Source organism: Mastomys coucha, unplaced genomic scaffold (assembly GCF_008632895.1).
Source record: "Mastomys coucha isolate ucsf_1 unplaced genomic scaffold, UCSF_Mcou_1 pScaffold15, whole genome shotgun sequence".
Classification (NCBI taxonomy): domain Eukaryota; kingdom Metazoa; phylum Chordata; class Mammalia; order Rodentia; family Muridae; genus Mastomys; species Mastomys coucha.
Window position 1 is genome coordinate 97,406,866 of NW_022196897.1, and position 8,566 is coordinate 97,415,431.

Consider the following 8,566-nt stretch of genomic DNA (forward strand, 5'->3'; position numbering starts at 1 on the left):
TGGTCCTGAGATGCTCCAAAATTCACCCCTTCCTTCCTTCTAGCCAATGACAACAGAGGCAATAAACAAAGCATGGTTGTTGGTGCTGACAAGGTTGGGATTCAAGGATGCTATCCAGAGGTGAGAGAGCAGAATAAGCTTCCAACACAGACACTCAAGTAAGGCAGTGCCGGGCCCTCACACACCTTCCAGTTTGGAGTCCAGCCCTATACAACTTAGTGCCTAGAGACACCGGCTAGAGCCCATGCTACCTGAGTGCCTGAAAATGCCTATTTTCTCCTTCCAGACTTACCCATACAATATGCTACTTCACCCATTCCAGCCCACACTAAAGGAGAGTGAATATTCATCCTCAGGAAGGGAATGTCATGTGAGAAGAATGGCAGATCCTTCTAGTGGGATTGTTTAAAAAAAAAATCCACTTGTGTTATGTGAATATGCTTTTGTTTTAATCCCAGGTGTGGGATATGGGGCTGCTCCTGATTATCCACAGCAGCTAACTATAATGTCTCATGCTCTGGTAGGGGCATGATACTGGCAGCTAAAGATAGTTTACTTTTGGAATTCTGAAATTCTTGAGAAGGTATAAGAGAGGTCAGAGCTCTGAGAGGGGGCGATTGCTGCTCCCCTGGCTGTTACTGGTCCTCACTGCTGCTGGCTCCTGCTTTGCATTTGCTGTTTTGCTGAATTGCTGGTTTGCTTGTTGGAGATGCCCTAAGGAAACTAGACTTGCTCTTAGGAACTCGATGCCCCTAAATCAGCAGGAAGTAGTTTAAAGAGATATATGCCCCCTTTCTCCTCTAACCTACCTAGTGTTGGTGGGTGTAGGCATTGGAGTGTAGAGAGGTGGTAGATATAAGAACCCAGTAAAACAGCCCAAAAGTATGGTTACAGATCTTCCCAACCGCTTCCCTCAATACCCTATTACAATCATGCCTTAAAACTGTCAGGATATAATCAGTTGTTGAGAAAAAAAAAAGTAATATAAATTTTCTTATGGGAGTTAAAGTGGCTAACACATACAAAGCTCTTGAGGCGCTCGGTTGGTAAGAACACTTGTTACAGGACATTTGATCACACTGTGAACCCCAAGATTATGTTGTTTACTGGGAAAACCTGTTTCTAGTTGTAGTGTGGCTCAGCCCTAACACACACCTTTAATCCAAGAGCTTTTTGTGCATTGTAAACAGGATTAAATAGTCAACCACAGGTCAAGAGGCAGAGCAGGCAACCAGCTGACACGGTGTGAACATGGGAATAAGAATTACAGAGAGAGCAAGAGGAAGTCAGGAGGCCAGACAGAGACAGACGCCCAGGAAGCAGAAAGGAGCTTCAAACAGCATTCAGTTTGAAGGGTTCTTGAGACATCATGGAGAAGGAGAACTTCATTTGGGGATGCTGGCTGTGGAGGAAGGTCAGCTGAGTGCTTTCTCTGCCTCTCTGAGCTAGCAGGCTTTCATGGCAGCATCTTTATTGATGAATGGAAGGTTGGTTTTGTTAAAATAACAAACACTTATGGCTCACAGAGAAGAACCTGAATTCAAATCCTTGGCACCCACATAAAAAGCTGGGTGTGGCTACAAACACATCTGTTAACTCCCACACTGGGTGAGGGTAGGAGGCAGAGATGGGGTTGGGAGGATCCTCTGGGGCTTTCTAGTTGACAGCCTAGTTCCACATTCAGTGAGAGAACCTGTTTCAAGAGAATATATGAAGAGTGACAGAGCAAGATGCCTGGCATCCTATTCTGGCCTCCAAATATATACTCTTATATGGGTGCACACATGTGCAAATATATACATACAACATACACATACTCTCATACACACACACATACACACACACAAATAAATAAACAAATAATATGAGAAGATTGGTAGGAGGGTGAATATTATCGAAATATTGTATAAAACTCTCAAATAGTAAGCATTATTTTTAAAAATTAATTTTTTGGATTTTTTTGTCTGATTTAGTTTGGTTTAGCTTTGTTTGTTTGTTTTGTTGGTTGGTTGGTTGGTTGGTTGGTTGGTTGGTTGGTTGGTTGGTTGGTTGGTTTTGGTTTGGTTTTTGTTTTTTGAGACAGGGTTTCTCTGTGTAGCCCTGGCTGTCCTGGAACTTGCTCTGTTGGCTAGGCTGGCCTTGAACTCAGAGATCCACCTGCCCTCTGCCTCCCAAGTGTTGAGATTAAAGGCATGCACCATCACTGCCCAGCAATTAATTAAATTGTTATTTATAGATAATAAAAATAAAGTGCTTATGGTATTCCCTTTTCGACCCTTGCCCAACAGTATGAACTTTTCAATGAGCAAAGCAAAGCATGATTTGTCTGTACTCTGCCCTAATCTAGCTACCTCCAACCCTTAGACCGGCCATGGCTACTAAGAAGATAAGAGATGCAACTCCGAAGTTGAGAATCAACTTCCCTACTGCACCCTGCTGATGGGGAAATAGTACTGACTGCTGAGGGACTGTTCCATGTCCTGATGTCCCTAGACAGACCAGCCTCTCTGCACAACTGGGCATGGCCACTGGGTCCTATCTCTCTCAAGATGGATCTGTGCAGTTCTTCACTAGGCATTATTTGGATGATCAGGTCATTCTTCAATCTGACACAGAAAACAATAGGACAAAGCCTTGGGAGCCACAAACAGAAACATACCTGGGCACTGACACCTGGAACACTGAGTCCCAAGAGTTGGCTGAGAATGAGAAAAACCTCGGAGTAGCACTGGCAGATGGCCATGCCCTAGGGGAGCACAAAAGAGGTGACTATGAGCAGTGCAAAAAGATGTGAGTGTTTCCCTGGAAGGGTGGAGTAGAGATCAGACTCTTCTCTGTGTTTTCAACTTGGGGGGATGGGAGGATGAGAAAGCGAGTCTTCAGAATTCTGCCAAAAGTGAATTGTGACTCAGCAGGCACGGATCAGCAGGCACGGAGGCATGGAGGGGAATCTACGAGAGTCAGCTTTGAGCTGACAATTCTCAGTTAGAGGAAAGCTGCGGGGGAAGAGGGGCAAAGGGTCAGAGCAATCACTACTGAGTGGGAGCCCCATTCTGTCCAGAAGAGTTGAGGCTGTAAGACTCAAGAGGAAAACTAAAGTAGGGGCTTCTGGGATTGCCAGTATGGTGGAAAGTCTACCCTCTCCTGTCTCCATCTTTCCAATGACCATACAAACCACATCTGGATGTTGCTCCATCTGCAGCTCCTTGACTGCAGAAGGACTGTAGAAGGACTGGAATATGGGTGTCATTTGAAGCCCTAACAGGCTCATGTCAAAGACCTGTGTGGAAGATTCCAGAGATCTTGTCCTCAAGAGAGCTTCGAGAAGGTAATGGAGTCCCCAGCCATGAATGTGACCTGCAGCATGGCTGTGGAAGGCATCAACAGCATCACGTTTGGGTCTCCAACATCCAACCTGGGAATCCCTCTCTGACCTGCACCCTATGTAGGAAGCCCTTAGCATAGACATACAGCCTGAACGTGTCTTGCTCTATTAGAATAGGATCAACAAGATCTGAATGGCCACTGGGGTTCCCAAAGAGAGGAGCTGGTGCAGTTGCCATGTGGACTGCAGTGAAGGAAGCGGAGAAGGCCCTGGTATTCTGGTACCGGCGCTTCAGAGCTTGGGCTCTGTGCCTGGTCATCAGGGTGCCTGCTTTTAAGATTCTTCTGTGCGGCCTTTAGTACAAGAGAAAGAAGACAGTATCAGCTGCAGAAAGGTGAGAGCTCAAAAAACTGCAAGTCTTACATCACTGTGTGAGTTTAGATTTAAATTTATATAACATAAAAGGAAAGGGGAGGGGAAGGGAAAGAATGGGGGAAGAAGGCGGCAAGGGGGTGAAACTGATCAAAGAACTACCATGTACAGATATGAAACTGTTACCAACTATCTCCCCACTTAGCAGCACGTGTACAATCCTAGAATTTGAGAAATGAAAGCAAGAGAGTTTATGGCCTGAGTTACACAGTTAATTTGAAAGCAACCTAAACTAAGACCCTATCTCAAAAACAAACCACTTATAACAACAACAACAAAAATACAAAAACAAACAAACAAACAAACAAAACGCTTGAACAACAAAGTCAAAACTTACAAGTGAAAAATATTAATAAAAAGGAAAGATATGGAAATGGTGTGAGTAGATGGTACCTTACTTCTCCACCGAGAAAGCCAAGAAGCTTAGGAAACAGGACGCCTTTGGAGTTCTTATCTTCATAATTCCAGGAAGCTGAGCTGTTCCCATTGGCTTCAGGAAAAGAGCTTGAAATCTTGCCCAGGCTTTGTCACAGAAGCCCCAACACCTGATGTTACCAGTTATCTTGATGAGACCCAGGTCATCCTGAGCCATAGCACCTTCTATGTCTAAAGATAAGTAATCAGAAAAGATGGAAATCTGGGGGTGGGAAGTCTTCAGAAAAGACAGAGATATGCAAGTGGAAGGGCCTCAGAAAGTGTATGGATGATCTCTGAGACCACCATCGCCAACAGAGCATTGTGCAAGTGAGGGAAGAAAGAAGTCTGGTTCAACATGACCCAGCAGCCAGTGTTGGTTCAACATCAAAAGTTTGCCACTGGGATGTTTATTTTAATATAGTTAAGTACAGCACAATTTTTTTTTGGGAGGGGGGGTCTCCTGGTGATAATTAACTCAATCCCAGGTGCACAGTAAAGCTCCCAGTATGACTACCTCAAAACTTTTTGTAAAGTACAAGTGACATCTTCCATAAAGATGGGTTCTATATGTGGCTTCTTAAGGGTCTTGGGGAGGATCTGGTGTGGCCTTGGTCATACAGATAGCGCAAAGGTCACCAGGCTAGTAGCCACCTTCATTCCCAGCCTTCTGGGCATAAGACAAGTTCTACAACTCTGTTTGAAGAGACAGCCCTGTGTGTTTAACACTCCTGTTTTCCCTAATGCTTATCTATGAGCGCAAGGATGTCTATGTCTCCTACAAGAGCTGAGATGAGAGAGCTTCTTCCTTATCACGTCCTCCTACTTCAGGCTCCTGTAGGTGTGAGATGCTGGAGGGAGAAAAACAAAGATGGGCGTTAGTTAGAGCTAAGCATGAGAAGTGAAATATGGTCTCAGTTGATTTCATTGTTCAAAAGGAGAAAATTGGGGGGGGGGTAAATTTTAAAAACCAATGAAAGATATCGTTATCACTAGCCACTAGAGAAATTTATATAAGATCACAAAGCAGTAACAACAACAACACCAACAACAACAACCTGTTAGAGCAGTTAACAGGTCCACAGAAGCCCCAACAAACAAGCTGGGGACGTGGCTCTGTGAGTAAAGCCTCTGCTTCGAAAGCATGAGGAAGCTCAGTTCAAATCCCCATCATCCACATAAAACCTTGGTAAGTGGCCCATGTCTTTAACCTCAGCTACAGGCAGAGCCCCAGAGTTCACTGGCAAGCAAGCCTAGCTAAGAAACAGTGCAATGCAGGTACAGGAAATGGAACCTTTCCTAAAAGATAAGACCTCTGGTCTCCACATGCATAGATGTACATACCCATACCCATAAATTAGTTAATTGATTGGTTAATTAATAATACAGAAATCCAATACCAAATGCTGCCAAAGATATGGAACAACTGCATGACTGTGGGTGGTAACATAAAAGATTGACCACAGTTTGACAGTTTCTTATAAAACTAAACATACCAATCGCAATTACTTGGGAGGCTAAGCCAGGAGGATCACAAGTTCAAGGCCAGCCCGATCTGATAGTAAGTTTGAGTCTGGCCTGTATTACACATACAAGGCCTGTCTCAAAGTAACAGAAAAATCAATAAATACCACAAATGCCTGGGTACAAAGACTAGAGAAGTGAAATTTTACAAAAACCTATATACAAGCACCCTAGCTTTATAATCTCCAAAACCTGGCAATAATCAACATGTCCATTAATCTATACATGGTTAGATAAACTGTGGTAAACCCACTTTATGGAATAGTAAATGGTAGTTAAGAAAACAGAAATGCAGTACTGAAGCACATAGCTCTGGAGAGCATTCCATTAAATGAAAAACAAGTCAATAGGCATATCTCTATGATCAATCTACTCACACAACACTCTTAGTTGATGGATGAACTCAGTGATGGAAAGCCTAACCCAGCTAGAACTGCCAGGATTAGGTGTCGTGGGAGGGGAAGACAGCTGTGACCACAGAGAGGAAGCACAAAGAGATCTTTCAAAACATAGATAACTCTGCATCCTGACAGGGGTGGGACTGGAAAAATATAAATAAGAACAAATAGACAACTTAAGAGGTAGACTTTTAAAAAAGGGGGGGTTGTTCTACAAACCAGCTTTACTAATACAGAATCTACTCTGCAATGTTTTTATTTAAAAGATTTTATTATTATGGTACTGGAAGGTTGACTCGGTAATTAAGAGTGTACACTGCTATTGCAAGGGACCCAAGTTCAATACAATGGGCGCCCAAGTCCACACATGTGCTGCAATAACAAAGAACCATACGCAAACTCCAACAAGGCTGGTTTCCTGGTTTTACTGTGATACTGTAGTTGTGAGCGATGTAGCCCTTGGAGAATACTGAGGCTACACAGAGTTATTCGGTATGTTGAGTTTTACTTTGAACTTTCTGTAAAAAGATACATTTGAAAGTGACAGAATATGAGCTAGCAAGACATCAGTGGTTAAAGTCAATTGCTGCCAAGACTAAAGATCTGAGTTCAATCCTTGGGACTCATGTGGAAGAGAATGAATTCTCACAAGCTGTTCTCTGGCCTGTATATGCATGTCACTGGTACACCCAGAGAATAAATGAATGAATGTAATAGAAAAATAGAAATTACTGTTTTGAAGTGTGTATATGTGTGTTTATGTGTGTATTTGTGTCTATTTGTTGGTGTACATGCACGTGAGTGCTGGTACTGCAGATGTCAGAGGCATCAGATTCCTCTGAAATTGGACTTACAATGGTTGTGAATGGTCCAACATGGGTGCTGGGAATTGAACTCAGGTTCTCTGCAATAGCAGTAAACACTTTAACCACAGGGCCATCTCTCCAGCCACATAAAGACAAAAACTTTTTAATCAAAAATATTGGTGACTAGACTACACCTCAGAAAAGTTGGTTTTTAGAACAAGTGGGTTTTTTTTAAATCTACCTCAACTTATTTACTTGTCCTTATTTATATTTTCCTTGGTTCTGATTTTTATATCTTGCTTATATTGTTTGTTCTGATGGTAAACAAACAAATAATTTTGTAAAATATGGCATGAAAATCAATAAATATAACTTATTTTCCAAAGAATAATTATGATGCAGTTACTTCATGCCAGGTACCATGGTAAGCCTGTGAACATGATTAATGTCCAAACAGGTCCCTGTATTGCCTCTTCCACATCCTACACTAGTTCTCCTGGCTATACAGCTCTTCCCTGTACAGTCCCTGATCTAGCTCTTCCCTGGGCTCTGTTTGTTCTTGGATCTTTCACCAAAACACAAGTAGCAGTTTCAGAAATAAAAGGATAAGCAGCAGAGCTCTTCAACCACCAGAAAACAGAAACCCTTAGGACAAAGAATTAGTGGGAGGGAATGGCTTCAGAGACAGCTGAAATTAGACAGGGGTGTGAGGGAGGGTGGGCGGGCGCCTGCCTCAGGCAAAGGAGCTACTGAACAACACCCCCACCAACAGGGTTGCAGTGCCAAATTCAAGGCTGTTTATTTTGAACATCCTTCACTGTAGCCACACAAATTCATAGCATTATCCCCAGGAAAGATTAGTGCACATCCAAAGAAGACCAAAAGATAACAAACAGCACAGACGACAGCGGTACGTCTTAAGTAGGAAATACCCTATGTCCTTTCCTGTTCTAGGATTTTACAAAGTTCACTGCAAACAGAAAACTCGGTAGTCAGAGGAAGTAATCAGTGACCATTATTCCAGGCCTCTGGTTTGAGGGGACAAAGGATGATCAAGAATTTACAAGTTGCTGCTGCTGCTGCTGCTGCTGTTATCTGAGCTTCTCAAACACCAGAAGACATTGATGAAACAGCTATATCCAGCCTACTACACACTTAGAGCCACAAAGATGGGATTCCCTTCACTCTCAAGCTCTCATGCACAGTTGTACAGAGAGGTTCCTTCTTTAAAATTTCAACTCTCATCCCAAGGCCTTGTTAAATATTCTTGAAGGTGTTAAGAATAAAATTTAACAAATTTTTTTTCCTCCAAACTCAAACTCCTACAAGAACAAACTTAGAGACCTAGAATGAAGGCAGAAAGAAGTGCTATAATTAAGACTACTAGGAGAAATCCAACCAGTTTATTCCCCTAAAAAGAATAAAGATGGTTAAGTGAGCATCTTCCATTATAGAGATTTTAAAAAATAGTTTAATGTAAATATATCAAAAGTGATATGAGGAGGCTATAATCCTAACTCCAAACCACAGGGGCTAGCTTGTCCTTGTGCATATTCCTAGGGTGGTGTATGTTGCATATGATTCACTTAATATTTTGAACTAAATTTACTAACTAACTAAATAACTAAAAAGTAACAAAATGATTTCTCAGGAGAATTCTTTTTTTT

General features: G+C 42.4%; 1 long non-coding RNA gene and 1 pseudogene across 1 annotated transcript; one reads left to right on the plus strand and one right to left on the minus strand.

Moving 5' to 3' along the window:
* LOC116091769 overlaps positions 1-317 on the minus strand; it is a 5,123-nt pseudogene extending 4,806 nt beyond the window's left edge.
* A 2,621-nt stretch (positions 318-2,938) lies between these two features.
* On the plus strand, positions 2,939-8,203 carry LOC116090638. The gene is made up of 2 exons (XR_004118756.1): positions 2,939-3,719; positions 7,854-8,203. It is a non-coding gene; the product is annotated as an uncharacterized LOC116090638 (long non-coding RNA).
* Positions 8,204-8,566: the final 363 nt, after the last annotated feature.